Genomic DNA, 20,144 nt, shown 5'->3' with positions numbered 1-20,144 from the left:
AAAGATGAAAATGTAAAATATGAACATTTCATTATGGAATGCAAATTTTCCTTTTTCATGAATATACATATGTACATATTTTTTTGTGCGTATGAGCTTGCAGGGTTTTTTATGAATAATTGAACTCGACAACAACAAAAATATATATCATAAATTGTAGAATGTTTATATAAGAACCAAATGACGCAATAACACTCTGACTCAATATTCAATAATAAAGCATTGAATATTCAATAATAAAATTAATTCGAGTGAATCAAATAGATGAACATTGTTAACAAGCATTTGCTTTAGACTTATTTACAAATCTTTCCTGTATCCATCTTTGGATTTTACTTTGACTACCTATGTATCTTCGCAATTGGCTTGATAGTATACCAAAACTGCTAATAAATAAATGATTGTGAATAAGCGAATCAAAATTGTTAATAAGGACGCAGATGAATATGATGTGATTCAGACAGATAATAATCTGGTGATCATATATCTGACTGAGAAATAAAATCAAATATTCGAAATGAAACCTGACTTTCTAGTATTGAAATAATAATTGCAAAATAGTTTCTTTTCCACGGGGAGAATGTTTTCTGATTTGATCTTTTGGGAATGCCGCCGGGAAATCATATATGTATGTTTTACATTTATATATTTACTCTATCATACCTACAAGTATCTATGTCAATCTCGCTATTTTATCTCTAAGATATAACCCATGTATTGAATAATCCTGCTGGGTTTGTTGACAAAATTTCAAGGTAGTTGGTTTTAGCCTTTTTTCTATTGGTCGAAAGACGCATTAATGTTGTAACCAGTTTCTTTTTTGATGAGGGACATTGTATCTTAACGTAAACTGAAAACCGGCCTATTTATTATTTGGTGGGATTATAGTTCATAGTAAACAGGGTCTCGTGATGTTTTGCATAGGCAAGCACGACGAGAAATTTGGAATTTTTGCTGACATTTTCAAGGGATCTTGTGACTTGATGGAACGTGTGATTCACAGGGCTTTCTAGATATAATAAATTTGAAAATTTGAATTCTTAAACTTCGCATTACGTAAAAATGAATGCACTGGTTGATCAAGTCACATGTAATTCGCTCAAGTCTTGTGACTGAAAGGTTGAAATATCTACCTATAATTTTCTCGGAAATAGTGACTCTGTCGCTAAATAGTTCGCGTTTCCTCCCTCCATGAGTGGCTGCCTCTTACCTTTAAATTGCAAAATGCTGAGGCAATCCAAATAAATTGATCTTCGATATATTATAGTGGATGAAATCTATTAAAAAATTAAACTGGGCGGACTGAACAGACATCCTTGAGGCTTATGAATAAAAGGAAACAAGTCGGGACGCTTCAGATTTCTTTTATAAAACATGGGAGTGGACATCCACTTTCGCATGAAACTGACATTCAAAGTGTTGAATCTGCAAAGAAGCGACAACTTTTAACCTATTATAACTTTGTTAATAATAGTTCGATTTGCACCAAACTTGGTAGATTCATGCTCTATGTTGCTCGTAAATCTAGGATAAACTTAAGGTGGGGTTTGCAGTCAATTACTAAAAATTATAGTAATATACTATTATCAACATTATTTCAACAGATATCGGTACGGAAGCTATTTCGGACCCCCATATAGTAGCAGCTTTGTGATTTTTTTTCAGATTTTGTAGTTGGGTAGTTTCTGAGAATGGCTGTAATGGCTTTGGAAATTACTAATCGTGACCTTTTATTTGACACACATGACTATATTTGATGAAACAAAATTTGCACCCCGTTTTGTATGTATGGGGACCTCCCTTAAATTCGACGTGGAATGATATAACTCACTGTATGCGTGAGCGTTCTTAAATTCGACGTGGAATTATATAACTCACTGTATGCGTGAGCGTTCACAGTTGCCACCTTATCACCAAATTTAGTGTCAATCGCTATAACCGTTTCCGAGAAAAATGCGTGTGACAGACAGACAGTAAACAGATTTTAATAAGGTTTTGTTTTACTCAGAACCTTAAAAAGGTACGAAGGCAGAGGATTCATTCACTTATACTTCCTACCACGTTGACATGATTGTCATAAACCTCTTTGTGCGGCGTTAATCATAATTACGCGCCATTGCTTACATTTTCCGAAAATATACTTCAGCTCCCGACGAGCCTACATTCTCTCCCTAGTGTCCTGTGTCACGTGTTTATGGGGCAACCAAATGGTCGGTCATCCTGAGATAGTGGATTCAACTCTATATCTTAGCCAGTGATGAAGTCTTCGCCTCCTTGGCCCTTTTACATTCTGATCAACACGTCTACGGGTTACTGGCCGGCGCCCCAGCGAATATCCAAAGCCACAGTATCCTGTTGGCACGATGTAGACTCGAATAGAAGGTGGATTGAGGGTTTTTAATGCGTCAAGCGAAATTAATTTTGGAGTAACTGTGACGTAACAAATTGGTCGGCACCCTTGGTTCTGCTCCTTCATGCAAATAGGAAGAATGCATGATTAGTTACATTGAGAACCTTGGTTTGGTTGTTATTTTAAGTCCAACTAAGATCCTTGGCAGTCCTCATGTATTCCTCGGAAACTTGGGTTCTTAGCAAGAAAAATTGCGAACTCTTGGCCGCGTTCGAAAGAAGAATCCTCCAAAGAATTTTTGGCCCCCTACATGAGAATAGACGATTCCGTAACCTACACAATGACGAAATCTACGGCTCAATAGGTTACGGTGGGCGGGTCACTTAATCCGTATGGATGAGGATGATCCCACCCGGAAAGTCTATAAGGGCAATATCTATGGTAGAAAAAGAAGACGAGGCAGACCTTGCCTAAGATGGAGCGATGGCGTAGGCTGGGACGCCAGACAGCTTTTAGGGATATCGAATTGGTGAACTTCGGCGCAAAACCGGAATGTCTGGAGTTCCTTATTAAGGCAGGCCTAGACTGGACACCGGTTGTTGCGCCGTTGATGATGATGAAGATTCTTGACAAGACTAGAGAGCAACCAGACATCATCAATTTAGTCGAGCTCTTTGATAAACGTTTACACAGTCTATCAAATCTTCCGTGTTCTCCAGCATGAAAAACGTTATCAATAATGAGAGCAAAGAGTATTGGTTACAGAATGCAGTCCTGGGGAACTTCGTTTCAGATTTGAGATTACTCCGAAATTTTACCTCCCATCGAAGCCGATGAGAAACGATCAAAAGTTCTACCGAAAAAACGATAGATTAAGCCTACGACCGGGCAAAATGCCGTAGTTGATCGAGATAAGTCGTCTCAGTTTCTGCACGGGACAGAGGCTAAAAAGGAAAAAGAAAATATGTTGCAATGATAATAGCCATTGTTTTCAACGGAATGCTCCTCCTGCGTAAAACGTTCAAGACACATTCCTTGTTGATGCTTTCGAAAGCACAATAATCTGAAGTGTGTTAATATGGTCGGTCCAACACCAGAGAGGAAATCAACCTACTCCCATCTTTTAGGTTTTCGGGCTATTGATGCATCTGAGAAATATTATAGGTATTAGTGTGAAGACAGCAACTTTGCAGAAAATACTGGGGCTGCAACGAGCAGTTTTGCGTAAGTTGTTTCACCCCACTGCAGTGCAATGGTCCAGATGATTTTTCTTCTATTTAAAGCGGCATTCCGCATCTGTATGTCATGATAACTAGTGATTTCATCCACGGAGGGTAAAACTTCTTTAATTGTTATATGATTGAGAACCGTGACAAAGTGACGTACAACAAGCCTATTGAATATTTTTTAATTTAAGAATTTAAGAAAAAGGAAAAACCGTCTTTTCATCTAAAGTACAGTTGGTAGTCTGGAAATAGAAAAAAATTGATGAACTTCAGAAGTGGTATTTTGAATTGCCATTCCCATATATCATCGAAACAAGATCAAGGATTTAACTCACAAGTGGGGCCGGCTCGTTGTGATCAGTTGTGTCATTTTGTTCTATCAAAGGGCTTATCTGGAGGCGGTCGCGAGGCTTTCAAATACCCATCCAGCGTATCAAGCCACAGTTCTTTCGGACGGTCTGTTAGTCGCTTACAATAAACTTCTTTGTTCAGACCAATGTTGGCGAAAGTTTACGATAAAATATATTTGATAAAAAGGAAGAAACAAAACCTTACGTCACACCAGTTTAATTTGAGAGAGTCTAGATATCACTGTCCAATATGATACTTTAAGGTTGGCCAAGAAGAATTTTTTTAATAATAGTAATCATTGTCGCAACAATCCAACTGGATCTGCGACTTCAATAATCGGATTAGTTATTTCCAAACTTCCTGTTACTTAAAATAATAAAAGTAATCAAATATTAGGCCTATTCTTAAACTAAGAATTTCCCTGCACTTGAAATTGGTCATCTATTACCATCAGTATCTGCTTATACTCTTATCCCGAAGTATTTTTCTAGTATCGCTTGGTTGTAAATTATGAGGCAGCGCCAGGGGCGTAGAAAAAAATCTGGGCCTGGGGTAGGAATCATGCGGAAAAACGGCGCCCGGGGGTGAAAATTATGCGGGTTCAAGGTAAAAATATGTGGGGACCCCCATTGTCCTTTTTTTTTATTGGAATTTGGAATTGCCGGGAGGAATTCCTTCTTTGGAGTCCTCCCTTAGTCAAGCCTGGGCAGGCTTAATTTTCACTCCTGGAGGTCATTAAGTTGGCTATTAAACTATGTTTTTTTCTTTTACGGGCAATCAGCACCTGGCACTGATTGGCCCAGGCTTTCATTTGTTTTGATGGAATACAGTATCAGCATTATATTTCTGCATTTTCATCCAGTTTAAGCTCGCTTTTAACTAAGCATTTCCACACGGTCTTACCGGTTGATGGCATCCCTTTAAAGTTCCTGTACTTGAACCCCTCACTCCTCTATTTTACTTACGGTGAAATCTGGGACTTGTTTGGTAAAGTATTAATTGATGCCTTTCATATGATAGCCCACACCGCTATATTCAGGGAAACTTCACACATAGTCATGCCTGTCAATGTATGCTTGAGATTTTACGATCTGCATATGTTAACCAAATGTCATTTCAATCGGTGTAGCAATTTCTAAGAAAGGTGCATGTGACAGACTGATAGGTGGACGGCGCTAATAGATTAGTTATGGCGTAAAGGATAATGATCCAGCGTTCGTTGTGTCGGGAATAATGCCCATTGACATTTTGGCAGAATGAAATGACGAGCATATACGATGTGAAACCATCTTTACTATCTTTACTACTTTATTGCAGTCGGAGAACGCGCATAAATAAATGACAACCGCGTTGGGAACGCTCAAAAAACATTCTGTCTACTCACAGGCTAATCCCTACCATCATTGTGTAGTTGAGTAGAAGCCATGGTGATGTTAATTATAATCTTTCCGAGGACCTTCTCACGAATCATAGAGGATATCGCCTGTATCTGCACAGGTTTATAATGAACACTTCACTGGATTGTAAAAACTGCCATGTAGTCCCAGGGGACCTAGAAAATGTATTCTTCCACTGGAAGCAAGAAGGAATCTAGGAGAAATTGTAGGAGAAGGGCTGGTACCGGAAAATGTGGTGAATGCTAACTCCGGCCCGTTATGTAAAACCTACGACGAGGGAAGAGGGGAGATGAGTCGAGGTGGTTTTAGTCGGTAAAAATCCCACGCACTGGTGGGTCCAGAAGATTTCCAACTCCTGCAGACAGTAAATCTCTTGCAAATCTCATTAGATTCATTGCTTCCATTCTCCTTATAACTTCAACTTTTTATGTTTGTTTTTTTTTTGCGATTTCGTTCTGTATGTCCTTTTTGATTGCATTTATAAAATTTCAATTGGAAAATAAGTGCAGGTGTTAAGGTCTCAGATCATCTTCTCTTTTCGTTTTGGTAATTCTTGGGTGCAGGAGCGTTAACAACTCAACTCATCGTTCCACGAGTTCCTCGATGAGTTTCAACAGCTACTGACAATCGCTTTGATTCGATTCCAGATTACTGCACTGCTTCAGCGACTGTTTTCTTAGTGCCTTTCTTTCTAAGACACCGAAGACTTCTCTATGGGATTGTGATACATGTTTCGCACCGGTCTCATAAAACAGGCTTGGTAGTTGCCGATGGTTGAAAACATGGAAACAGCCTATTTGTTGTGCTTGCTGACTGCACATTTTTTAGATTTGGTGCTTTCGAAGGTGCCCTTTACAAGCTCACTTCCCCAAAATTCTGGCCAATGTCCGACCATTTCCTCCTTTGAGCCTACATATTAATGTACTTTCATCGGCCCGTAGACCAGCTGTTCTCTTCAAGAGCGTATGGAGGAATCTGCTTTTCCTTCGAGCTCGGAGTTTTCTCCGAGGTTCGAAATAGGAAGCTTGATAAAATAAAGGCACAATAGAGGACCATAAATTTTCCACAGAATATCTTTTTGCGGCTGGCCCTAATTTGTTTTTTTTTTTAAAGATATCAAAATTCAAAATTACACTTTCAATCTGCACTATTCTGACGACTTTTTAGGGGTAATGAAATACGCAATTTTCATTCCAAAATTTAAAAAGAACAGACGTCTACTTTGCGTTGATCAGCTGCAAGTTTTTCTATCGGTCATTCAAACCTAACTTGTTTCTCACGTCTATCACATCCTTTGATATGAATAATATTTTACGAACATTAAAACCGGCGGATAAATCTGATATAAATTTCAGGAATATATTAATCCAAAACAGTATCCGTCAACTGCATGCCGTTTCTTTTAATCAGCACATTTTTATGGATTTAATTCTTAACAGGTTTCAATTTAAATTATTTATATTTATTTCTGTGAATGACTCAAAATTTTGAAAAGATATAGATATTTTAATAAAATGATACAATATACAATAAATGAATAAAATTAAACTAAAATTTTCATATCCTATTTTCAAGTACATAAAATTCAATATTGATACCCTGACGTAAAAATTTTGCATATTTTATCACACCATCATATTCTCATTTCCACAATAAATGAAATATAAAAAATATATCTTTTAAGTAGTTCACAGTTATTTTGAAGGTGTGTATCATTACAACTTACACATTTCATTTACATATAAATGACCAACACGAGCTTTTATTGGTTTTTATCGTTACAATTCCATTAAATATGATAAACAAATAAGTAATTTCATAAATAAAAGAAATAAACCAGATTGAAATTCTGGTCCATCAAGTAAGATGTTCTGATTGGACAGTTCATGGTAAAGTTTTGCTGAACAGATTATTGTTGAATTTTTGCCGAACAGCCTATTGGTAAATTTCAGCTAATTGGTCGCGAGATTTAATGTTCATAATATTCAACATATTTTACATTCATTCACGTGTTCCGCTTTTTGGGGAACCATTTTCAATTTTGACCTTCAAATAACGATTATAATGATATAACATTATTTGGCAAACTATTTCCGTGCTTTCTGGAAAAAATAATAGTTGTGAAAAGTGGTCGTTTCTCTATATCATTTCTGACCTTTTGTATCTTTTCTTTCATCCACAACTTTTTTCTTTTTTTGTTGTTTCTATCCTTAGATACTTTCATATTTATATATTTATTACAATTTTCAAAGTAATTACTAAAATCTCGTAAAACAAATTCTTCTCGTTCCCTTTCAAAAAAAATGATCCCTTCCAAAAGATAAATCATAATAAAGAATATACAATTTATACAATATCTTTGATATAATTTACACAATGAATTATTATTCACAATTGGGCACGCAAACTTTGTGCGTTTAATAATTGTCATTTATAAATTAGATAATTTAACCATATTGACGATGACATACAATTTGTAAACTCTAGAAAATGCTTAGAATTGACCGCAACATTTAATGATAAAAAAGAATACCGACATGAACCATTTTTTATATGCAATTTATTAATTAATTTGGACCGTTCTGACGGGATGTTAAGCGTAAAAGTAAACAAATGTACGTATTATGTGTGCTATATCTATTTTCATTAAGATTTGTATGAATGGAAATTCGCCCATCAGAAATCATATGAATTGTAGTATTTGTAGGACATGGTCAAAAGAGCATTAGCCAAGAATATCGTCTTAATAGACCCTTTGGAGACCGTGATCCCATTTTCTTCATTGGCTTGGCTTAGCTGTAATATCGTAACTTTTGCTGGAGGGATTTATTAATTCCAATCGCTTTCAAAGGGGACCGAATTGATCGGATAGCGTCAACAGGGGGTGTATAAGGAGGGGAAATTATTATCAGTAACATATGAGTGAGCAATTTGGAATCCATAGTTCGCCAGGATTTCATTTTGTCATCGGTACATATAGGTCAGGCACATGTGGACGTGTTGGTCACATTGAAAAAAGGTAACAATTAAATTCCATGTACCAATCCTTGCATGGCCAGCATGTGAGTTATTTCGAATCCTGGCTTTCAAGATCCTCCCAACCTGCTACTTAGCCGGTTCTCATGCTTTTGAAGCTTGTCATATTCATTTCTCGGAATAGGCTCCTTCACTTCAATGGTTCCTTCCGATTCGAGCAGGAATTGAGAAGCTGATACGGCTGTGATGTTGTGTGTTTCGTTGGTTGGAAAATGTTTGCACTATTTTCTTGTGAGGAAACCTATCGAACTCAATAAGCTTTGAGGAAGTTGCCGTAACCTAGCCTTTTTCTATTTTCGGACTTCATTTTTGACGTTCCCGCTTTGGGAAGTGGATAAAAGAGTGTCTTCAACGTTTACACTTCGACTTGCTGGTCAGTAAGGGTAGCCGGTGCATTTTCCGGTTGATGCAATTTTCATTTGAAGTCTTTCCGAATTGAAATGAAATTTGTTTTTTGTTCAATGTCTTTTCTATTTGGAACTTGTTGTCTGTTCACCCGACTTTTTGCCGAGAAGGGTTTGACGGCTGCCGCATGTACTTGACGCATGCTGCCCAGATGACTCCGAAGAATCTCATCTAGTAGAATTTGCTTCTCCTATATCCGACTGTGATGCCCGCTTCTTTTTTCATAAGTTTACATGTCTGGTTATTCATTCAGGAACAAGGACGACGATTTTGACGAACTTTATCTTCCCTCTCCGTTGTGATCCTCGATGATGGTGTTGTCTACCTTGGTGGTGTAGATATGTTCTTCATCGTTGATTCCGTGAATTGCCTGAAGTTTTGGAACCATTCAAAGCGACTGGCCATGTTGTGGGTGGCCTCAGAGTCCATCAGCTTAATGATCTCGTTTTCAACGTGGATCTGGACCATTGAAGAGGCTTCACTAATAAACCCTTTGCGCCCTATATTTTGTTTGTAATCATTTTACTTACTTATCTCCTGAACACCTAGCTGCAAAAGACTTTATGAATGAGGTACGAGAACATTATGTTGGCTGCACTCCTCAGTTGCAAGCACAAATGAAGGAGTTTTCTCATTTGGCGTTTCCAATTTTAGGCCTCGAGCTTTATCATCTGTGTCAACATATACTATTTTTGTAAAAACATACTTCTCTCTGCTGTTTACTCATAGACTGTAGTGGAATTATCTTATATTTACTCCCACGTTTTGCAGTTGAGAAGGCCATTCCCATGACTTTCTGTGCTCCGTTGACGTGCTTCTTTCATTGTTGTTTCCTCCTTTTGAATGAATTTGCTGTTTCGGTACCTTCTCAGACTGGCAAGGCCAATGTTCAAACACCGATAAGCTAGGCGTCTGCTATTGTCAACGTGACCCAGGTTTCGAATTCCTAGCTTAGCTAGTCATTGAACCTATTGAATTTCGTGATTTTTCTCATGAAACGACGACCGGCTGGGGACTATTATAACTCGATTCTATCAACGATGTGATCAACAATATTCGTTGTGCAGTTCGCCTGGATCCATGATTTTTCAGAGAAAGTAACAGGTTCTTCAAAAAAGAACAGACTTATTTTCACTGAAGGACAGCGATCGTATGTACCGCAAAAATGGCATTTTCGCCAAATGAGGGCATTAGGTTCTGGCTAAACTTCTCATTTGAGATCTTTTCGTAAAAGTTTTAGTCTTGTATATTATGGTATGCAACTAGCAATTGAAACAGAGATTGGGATCTTACAGTGATTTAGTTCTTGAATGTTTATCTCCTGTTTATGCCTTTGTGGAGTATAGGATATCTATACAGTCCCAGACTGCAATGATACTGTGCTTCAGTTTGATTATCAACACATTCAACGCTAAGTTCTAAGCCTGTTGCAGCGTGAAAGGACGAATACAAACGCCAAAATCCAAGACGTCAAAATCAGGTCGTCGGGGTAACGAGATCGAGAGGCTGGCGCTCAATCTCCTCAACCACCGCACCCGTCAATGAATTGATGGATTGGTGGCATCATACACTATAATACCCTTAATTACAAAAAAGTATCTCCTGTTTAGGCTAACGAGACGAGGTTGCCGTTTCGGTTTATGTTTCGCCACAGATGTCTCAAAGATTATTTCTTCTTAGTCATGGGATAGCTAGTGATTTATGGTTTGCCCGGAAACTGTTTGTTCGAAATCTCGTTGTTTGGAGCCGTTTTTTCCCCGAGGTAGATGATTATCGTGGGGTTTTGGTTTCGATAGCTTTAAGTGCAGTCTTTTGTCAGCTATGCTGGCTTTAGGGGCCTGTTTTGGCTGGCAATGAGTGGAATTCCTTTACGCTTGTATATATGTGGCAAGTTTGGACTCAAATTTTCCGTTGTTAAACTTGGGGGTAATTCTCGATAAGGCTATGATCGACAATATCGAAGTTTTGATTTTTGTAAGCTTTTAGTTTTAAAGTTTTTGAAAGTGGGTGCCATGCTTTCAGTTTTATTGATCTCGGTAAAATTCCCTGTGCCATCAAAACCTTGGTGTCCAGACTTCACAGTTTACGGTTACATCTTAATACCTGTCACCACTCAGGCCTCGCTTACAGAACTCGTTATTTTTTATCACTTACCTTCAGGTTATTTAAGGGTTTTTTTCTACTGCGTTTCTGGGCATCGACGCGCTGAAATCTTGGACGATTCCTTGTATAGATGCGCTAAGAAGCATCCTAAGGTTGACATTTACCTCGTATGAACTCGATTCGAAGCATTCCATCTGTTTGTGACCTGTTTTGTATTTGTAGATTGTGACGATTGTCTGGGTCGGTGTTGGAGGTTATCTACTTTGCATTTTTCTGTAATCTGTATTTGTCTTGCGACACTAACATGTTGTTTTTGATGGAGCTACTGCATTGTCTTCTAAAGGTTGAAGTGGTATTTGTTTTGGCTTCCATTCACCCTTTTTGGATAGCATATCTATATTTAAAATCCGCCTTTCTCTTGAGTTCGTCGTTTGTATGCCGGAAAGTTCAAATCGCCTGTTGCTAGTGAAGCTCCTTGTTTCTTTTTCGATGAGATTAAATTTCCATCCACTTCCATCTTCCATCTACTTCCTTTTTGCCAAGATATTCTATCCCCCCATCTGCAGTTCTGTTTCTGTACATATTACCTTAGAGAATTATCACTTACTTTGTTCGCGCTCGTACCCAGGATAGATGCGCGATCCCAACTGGGACTGTTTACTCTGATGTCTTTCCTTGCTGTTGTGGTGTCATAGATTACTTCTGTTTTGGCCTTTGTAAACTATTCCCGATGACCTCGATTGAGATTCAATAGCATTATCTCGTTTTTGATCAAGCGAGTATTCTTTCTCTGGTGGAGCCGATTTATCGTTTGGTGTTGTATTGTTGTGATTTTTTCCAGGGAGTTTTGGGCTTCATCTACAGCGTTTTCCACTTCCTCTTTAACAATGACGAGTAAAGGGCGCGTATCTCAATTGTAGTAGTAGTAGGAGTATGCCTCCTTTTTCTCCTATGCTAGGATCGGAACTAACAATTGAAGTGTCAACCTCATTGGCAAATGCTGCTATCAAAAACTGATAACAAAAGGAGGAGGAAGAGGAAAGTTGCGTAATTGATCAAGTCGAGCTGACCCCGCTTTTGAACGGGACCAGGGCTAAAGAAATATAAAAGGAGAAGTATTAGGAAAAATCCACGGTACACTTCTTCTGTGAACGTTCCGTGTTTGGGCAACTCCAGTTGCAGAGGGTAATATCACATTCATTTATGGATATGCTTCGGTACATAAACGATGTTAGGATATTCCGTTAAACGAGGGCGTCAAGTGCAGTGGAGCATTTCGGTCTGAGGGCTCAGAGGCTGAGCCTCTCCTCTATGCTGCACACAAACACCGAGACGCATGTCCCCTGTTCATTCTTTTCGTATCTTCACAGCTTCTCCTGGTAGAACCGTCTCTGCTCTACTGCGCTGCTTTTTCTCTTTACTTTTCTTAGACTTTTGCTTTTCCTCCTTGTTTTTCTAATCACCTCCGATGTTGTTAGCGGTTTTCCTTTCCCGGAAACCCGCTGTTGCTTTTTGAGTCGCAAATTGATTATCGGGATCGTCTTACTTCTGACGCTTTTTGCTTTTGTTGAGGGCGATTTGGCATTACAGTATTATCGATCGCCATTGGTGGTATTGCCTACTGGGTTTCCTCTGGAATCTGGCCATTAAATCTCACTGGAAATTCCACTACCTCTACGCTCTTGTTGAAGACGTTGGCATAGTCTTTTGCCATTGTAGCTTTTTTCACTGTCATCTTTTTCATGTGTATATTTTGTGCTGACTTCACACCGTTAATGAATGTTCAGTCGCTTTTAGCGTCTATACAAGCAGTGACATCTTTGGATAGGTGATTCTAGCAGCAAGACGGATTTAATCAGGAGCTATCTCAACCAAACCTGAAACAACAACTTAATGGTGATATTCAGGTATTGTACCTGAAGATTTGCCAGAACTTTTAAGGAACGGAGACTTCTGTGGCATTAACTGAATGCCTTTTTACTGATGTCTACTAAAGTGACAGAAGGGCATGTTCGAAAGCCCAGAAACAGATTTTTTGAGATCTTAGTTAATATCATAGAAAATGTTCATTGCCCAGTTAAAAGTATGTTACAGTTTATATCCTTGAACTTTTGCTAGCCTCCGTGGTGCTTCCGATCACTGCATCGTACTGCTTGTCATCGTAATAGTGGTTGTTTCAACGCTGCTGTCATAAGGAAGCAGAGGGCTCTTCAAGCCACGTCTGTTCGCCCAGAAGATAAGGTTCCTAAGGCCTTTGCTAGATTTTAACCTGATTCCTTATGATGCTCTTGATCGGAGGTCGTTTATTTGATGTTCGCAGTTAACCAATGGACGAAACAAGCCTACTAATAGGCCGCTCACTAGCCATCATTTTCACTCCCTTCTTTTGGGCGATATCGATTTATTTGAAAACGCTTTCCGCTTTCCTTCTCCAGAAGGAGACTTCGCTGAAGTATATTGAATATTTCGGGAACCATTTGTTTGCCTATAAGTACGCACTAGAAAAGGGATGGATGGCTTCGAAATACGAAATATATACGCATATGAGTGAATCCATTCTTGCAGTGAAGGAGAGTGTAAGTGGCTCCCGAAATACTGTAGATGTTGTGGTAAAACTTTGCAATGAAAAAGGAGGTTCCCAAGGTAATTTATATACAGCAAATCAGTCTCGCACTGCAGAAGAGATCAAATAATTCCCGAAATATTATACAATATATTCGGAAAAGGAAACTTCTATTGTTTCACATTTGGTGAAAACAAAGGCTCTAATAAAATGTCAGGCGATGACGGCTTTACGGTTTCTTACCAGGGCAGAAGCAAATCGTCAGACGCTGCCTCACCTCTGCCCTAGGAGCTGCGTGACCGAAGCAGCTCGCAGATGTTAAGTGCTCCTTTATATAATTCGCAGAACACAACATGACTACGAATTACATTGAGCGCAAATCCGCCAATTCTATTGACCATAGCTTGGCCAGAGCTGAAAATATTTTTGAGAATTGTGAGGTCCTAAGTCCGCATCAACTTGATGACGGACCGGACCAAATGGGGAGCAACTTACTCCCTCTTTTTTTGGTCCATGGACCCCTCGTTTAGGGCTTGGCATCCAAAGTTTAAAAAAATATCAGGCGATGACGGCTTGACGGTTTCTTACCAGGGCAAAGGCAAATCGTTAGACGCTGCCTCACCTCTGCCCTGGGAACAGCGTGACCGAAACGGCTTCCAGATGTTAAGTGCTCCTTTTTTAAAAGTTTGGGTGCTAAGCTCTAAATATGGGGTCCGTGGAGCAGAAAAAGAGGTCCGGTCCGGCATCAAGTTGATGCGTACGCAGGACCTCACAATTCTCGAAAATATAAACGCTTTAATTTTAAGGTGGTGAGATACCTAGAATTATTTCTGTAAAAATACCCAAGTTAAACAATATAATAAAGAACCAGTTAAGAAAGATTGCTTCAGATCGGCTGTGGTTGATCAAAATATTAACATTAATTGGCGGTTGTTTACAGCCGAATTGATGGAATTAACATAACACATAGTACTGAATCATGTCGCTAACAACAAAGCCATGAAGACCCCATAGAATTTTGGTCTGCTACTTAGATCCTGAGCATTTTATCGCGTCAACTGGCCAATCTTCATGTTTTATCAATAATTCACTGAACATCGTAACAAAATAAACAAACAGCGGAGCCGATGGGCCTCTCTATCTCATTCAGAGCACAGGGGATGAATCTCTAATGCATGCAGATCACACCATGTTACAAATGTTGTTCAGAACTTATCTAGAGGTTCTCAATCCATATATCAAACATATGGACTATAGACACCATCGAACATAAATGAGTAGTTCTTTTAACGAAAATTCACAGACTCTACAACAAGATAGCTTTAAAGACTAACAGCTACTTCGAATTTTATTCAGTTCACTGTAAGCTTTCACATTGTTGAGATCGAAGTATCGTACTTTTCACAACTCCTGCACTTATACATACACAAGGGAATAAAAAGTGTAGTGTTTATTTGTAAATTTTTATATAAAACAAACGCAAAAATAGAACAAGACTTAAGATAAATTGTAAACACCATTTGAAATTTAAATTCAGTTCGTGATTAAAGTAATATCAAATTGAAATAGAAAAATGAGTGGTAAAATGAAGCAAAGTCATCAGCAAGATTGGTGCATTTTGAATGAATAATATATTTTTTTTATTCTAAAGTGTTAACGTGGATTGATATTTCTTAGTTTCACTCTTTAACATAGTGTTATATATAAGACAATAAAACCTATTTACATAGTTGAACCCCAGAAAAAAGAACGATAAACTCCGAAAAAAGTATTTTAGTTCGTGTTAATTAATTCGAGTAGTGATTTGCATAGATAGTTATAATATCTTAATCGCGAAAAAGAAAGTTATTGCTATTTGAATAGTGCATATTTTTAAAACTTATTTTATCTTTTGTTAAATAACTTACCGGAAAAAAAGCTTAACGGTGAAATAATCAACAAAAGGAAACAGATAAATAAATGGTTTTAATTTACTGTATTGATTTATTTTAACTTGGAACAAGTTGTGGAAAACAATTTATTGTGTAAATAGTTGTTACAACGTTTTTATGAATTCATCAATACAAAATCAAAAAAGTATAAATACATTATTCAGATCAAGTGATTTTCGGACTAAAAAATTTCCAGTGTTTTGTGTTTTTAAATTATTTATATTTTTATTGTTGTTCACTTTGAATGTGAGTATTTGTTATGCAATTATGATTTTTTTTCACATTTATGGCTGACATTGTCAGATAGGGTCTTAATTATTACTTTTTATTTGCGAAGTTGATTATTGGTATTATTGAAACTCTGAGTTGTACTGTTGGAAAGAAAAATTCATATCATAAAAATTGAACACCCAGTTTTAATACTGTTTACGAATTTTAGTTTCACGTACAATTATAACTTGGAAAAGTCACTAATAAACAATAACAATAAGAATGATATTTTTTCTCTTAAAAAATATTCCTGAAGTCTAGCTTCTATAGAATCCTCAAAAATGGTTATCTTCTATACGATGAATTAATTAGAGAGATACCTTGGCTGGATGGCTTCTAAAGATTGACTGAATTGGAACTCCATAGATTTTGAAAAATGAATATTTCCAATTTTCTAATCACTCAAAAAATATGAAGTTCTAAAACAAAACTAAATTATCTAAAAGTAATGAAAACAGATCTAGTAGCACCAGAAAATTTGACTGTCTTGATCTAAATTCCTTTTATTTTAAAAGATAGATAAATTTATGCTGTCTGAGAATTTTGTTTAGAAATCTTCCACATTGAATAGAATCTCCTTTACATAAATCAACAATTCCAGAAACTATAGATATTCTGAACAAGTACCTTATCTGGTGGCAACCTAAATAGCAATAAGCTTGATTTTCAAAATTAAAATGGTTGTTATACTATGCCCTCAGGAAACAGTTTGTAGCATCATTATATGTAGGTTTTAAGCTGTGGATACTAAGCAAAACAATAATAATTTTCTTGACTTCTCATATTGTCATTTATCATCGCTTCAGGTATTCAACTGCATAAGATTCATTGTTTACAAGCTAGAAATTTTCACGGCCAGAGTAGTTGTTTTTATGGCTAAGTAGCTACTACAATTTTTAATGCTTTCGGCGCATTCTTCATAATCGCCGGTTGCGTTGTATTAAGAAATTTATTACTTTAAAAAGGTTGTTAAAAGTATTCTGATTTTTTGTGATTATATTGCTACATTTATTCATATGTTGTTCAATGCATTGTTAAGTTGCATGCATATATTATGTTCAATGTATTGTAAGACTTGTGAAATTGCCTGAAGAAAACTGTTTTGAGGAAGCTACTTCCCTTTTGTTATGGATGATTATGATTATTATCTATAGACCCCGTATTTCGGGAAGCAATTTTCTTGTATATATATGCCAAAAGCAAATCCGTCATTGATAAACCGAACAAAGCGACCAAAGGAACCAGCAAAGTATAATATCTTTGAAGATTAATTAAAACTCTGCCACAAAAAGGGGAAACTTTTTTCCAATTTTATCTTTTATCATTTATCGTTCAACAAAAAGAAAATAAATTCAAAGATAATTTCGGATATTAGGTAAAGATTTTTATCTATGATCTATATTTCGGGGACCGATTCTCTCCTTCATTAGTGTGTTCCCTTGTCTCTCTTGGGTAGTTGATTCCCGAAATACAGTATTTGTGTTACTCTAATAAAAAATCTTAGCCAATATCGCAAATTCTCTCCGAATTTGCTTTGTATCTCATATACCTCGATGGTTTCACTGAGAATGGACCTGTATCTTCCAGTTGAGAATGGACCTGTATCTTTCAGTTTCGAGAGCATTCTTAAAAGATATCCATTTGTCCTCGGAACTCTGTGCGATTTTCCTAACTCGTTCTGAAAACGTTTTGGCGTGCAATGGATTGGCGGATAAACGTTATGAATTTGGTAGCTCGTAGTACTATTGAATGTTATCTACGTTCTTCGATATCAGATGTCTTATGTGTTTTGCCAGAAAGCCATTCCTCTTTAATATTGCAGACATCCTTTTTCTATTGGTATCAAGAAACTCATTGTTGCTTATCTTCAACGCCCTCAAAATTAAATTATTGGGTCCATTAATCTTTTGGGTGGGCGCACTAGAAACAAATGACTTTTTCTGATGCATTTTAGCATCCTCAGATATCTAATGTTTGCTTGGCGACTTTATTCGAGGATGTCCCTTATAACCATGGATTTTTTTGGCTTTCTTTTCGTTCGCGATTTCCAATTCAGACTTCTCTACGTGGTCAACAAACTTAGCGGTGACTAGTCACACTTAGAATTAGCATTTGTAGAATTTCTTACTCATCCTAGTTAATGTAAGTGCAGCCTATCGTTAGGTATAGTTCTACGACATTGGAAATATTGTAAATCAGAATTTAATTTTTATTCCAAATTTCTTTTCTCTGTTACCTTTCATACCTATATCTGCTAGATTTTATTATACTAATGAAAGGCCTCCGCCAACGATCATCATCAACGGCGCAACAACCGGTATCCGGTCTAGGCCTGCCTTAATAAGGAACTCCAGACACCCCGGCTTTGCGCCGAGGTCCACCAATTCGACATCCCTAAAAACTGTCTGGCGTCCTGACCTAAGCCATCGTTCCATCTCAGACAGGGTCTGCCTCGTCTTCTTGTTCTACAATAGATATTTCCCTTATAAACTTTCCGGGCCGGATCATCCTCATCCATACGGATTAAGTGGCCCGTCCATCGCAACCTGTTGAGTCGGATTTTATCCACAACCAGACGGTCGTGGTATCGCTTATAGATTTCGTCGTTATGTAGGCTGCGGAAACATCCATCCTCATGTAGGGGGCCAAAAATTCTTCGGAGGATTCTTCTCTCGAATGTGGCCAAGAGTTCGCAATTCTTCTTGCTAAGAACCCAAGTCTCCGAGGAATACATGAGGACTGGCAAGATCATTGCCTTGTACAGTAAGAGCTTTGACCCTATAGTGAGACGTTTCGAGCGGAACAGTTTTTGTAAGCTGAAATGGGCTCTGTTGGCTGCCAACAACTATGCGCGGATTTCATCATCGTAGCTGTTATCGGTTGTAATTTTTGACCCTAGATTTACCTCGGCATGCATTTACCTCAGCATCCGGGATCACTTTATCGAGGGCCAGGTTAAAGAGGACGCATGATAGGGCATCCCCTCGTCGTAGACCGTTGTTGATGTTGAATGGTCTTGAAAGTGATCCTGTTGCTTTTATCTGGCCTCGCACATTGGTCAGGGTCGGCCTAGTCAGTTTTATCAATTTCGTCGGGATACCGAATTCTCTCATGGCCGTGTACACTTTTACGCTGGCTATGCTATCATAGGCGGCTTTAAAGTCGATGAAGAGATGGTGCAACTGATGTCCATATTTCAATAGTTTTTCCATCATTTGCCGGAAAGAGAAAATCTGATCTGTTGCTGGTTTGTCTGGATTGAAGCCTCTTTGGTATGGGCCAATGATGTTCCGGGGCATGTGGGGCTATCCTAGCAAGATAGCGAAGAATATCTTATAGATGGTATTCACCAAAGTGATACCTCTTTAATTGCTGCACTGTGTGATATCTCCCTTTTTATGTATGAGGCAGATAAACCCTCTTTGCCAATCGTCAGGCATTGATTCGCTATTCCACATCTTGCGCACAAGTTGATGAACCATTTGGTGTAGTTGGTGGCCTCCATATTTAATCAATTCGGCTGTAATTCCATCGGTTCCTGGCGACCTAAGCTGATGAATTGCACGGACTGTTTCTTCTATACTTGGTGATGGGAGTATTTGTCCGTCGTCTTCAGTTGGCGGTACCTCCAACTCACCGCTGTTCTGGTTGTTCAGTAGTTCATCAAAGTACTCAATACATCGCTCCAACATGCCCATTCTGTCGAAAATTAGATTTCCTTCTTTGTCTCGGCAGGATGAACATCGAGATGTGTAAGGCTTCATCCTGCCGACTTGGTAAAACTTCCGCTCCTGGTGCGGTTGCTCCCTGTACTTTTCGAGTTCACAAACTTGTTGGTTCTCCCAGGCTTCCTTTTTCCGTCTCTAAAGTCGCTTCTCCGCTCGCCGGAGTTCGTGATTAGTCTCCGCGCGTGCCCGCGTTCTGAGAATGCAACATTACTCGGTATGCAGCATTCTTCTGTTCCGTTGCTAGCTTACATTCATCGTCAAACCAGCCGTTCCGACTCCTTTTACGGCTGGGGCCAAGTATGTTTGTGGCCGTATGAATGATAACGTTCTTCAGGTGATTGTGAAGATCATTTGTTGATGGTTCATCTCCAGGTCTTCTGTTGACTGCGGTTATTGCGGCATCCATTTCCCTCTTATATGTGTTGCAGAGGGCTGTGTTGTGGATGGTTTCAGTGTTAACTCTCACCTGATTGTCAGAGGGAATTCTGGGTGGTGTTGTTATTCGAGCTCGGAACACCATGTCAACGAGATAGTGATCCGAGTCTACATTGGCCCCCCTATATGTTCTGACATTCATCAAGCCTGAGTGATGAGAGCGTTCGATCAACACGTGGTCAATTTGATAGAAAGTGGTCCGTATGTTTGTGGACCGCTTTCCGCGCAAACCAGGTACTTCCAACAACCATTTCTTCTCACACCGCCAATTGAATAATCCGCAGTCCGTTGTCATTTGTATTTTGATGTAAGCTATGGAAGCCAAGGTATCGCCTGAATACGGGCTGTT

The 20,144-nt window shown here is 38.3% G+C and overlaps 1 protein-coding gene across 2 annotated transcripts in view; it reads left to right on the top strand.

Moving 5' to 3' along the window:
- LOC119655401 (synaptic vesicle glycoprotein 2B) overlaps positions 1-20,144 on the top strand; it is a 60,968-nt gene that overhangs the window by 26,081 nt on the left and 14,743 nt on the right. Inside the window, exon 1 of one of the 2 annotated variants that reach the window (XM_038061284.1) lies at positions 14,778-15,608. The exons of the other annotated variant lie outside the window; for it this stretch is intronic. The gene's annotated coding sequence lies outside the window, so the exon portion shown is untranslated. Of the gene's footprint in view, positions 1-14,777; positions 15,609-20,144 lie in introns of those variants that run through there. 2 annotated transcript variants of the gene reach the window in all.

This window comes from Hermetia illucens, chromosome 4 (genome assembly GCF_905115235.1).
Source record: "Hermetia illucens chromosome 4, iHerIll2.2.curated.20191125, whole genome shotgun sequence".
NCBI lineage: Eukaryota > Metazoa > Arthropoda > Insecta > Diptera > Stratiomyidae > Hermetia > Hermetia illucens.
The sequence above is the reverse complement of the archived record's forward strand: the minus strand, read 5'-3'. Positions and strand labels throughout refer to the sequence as shown.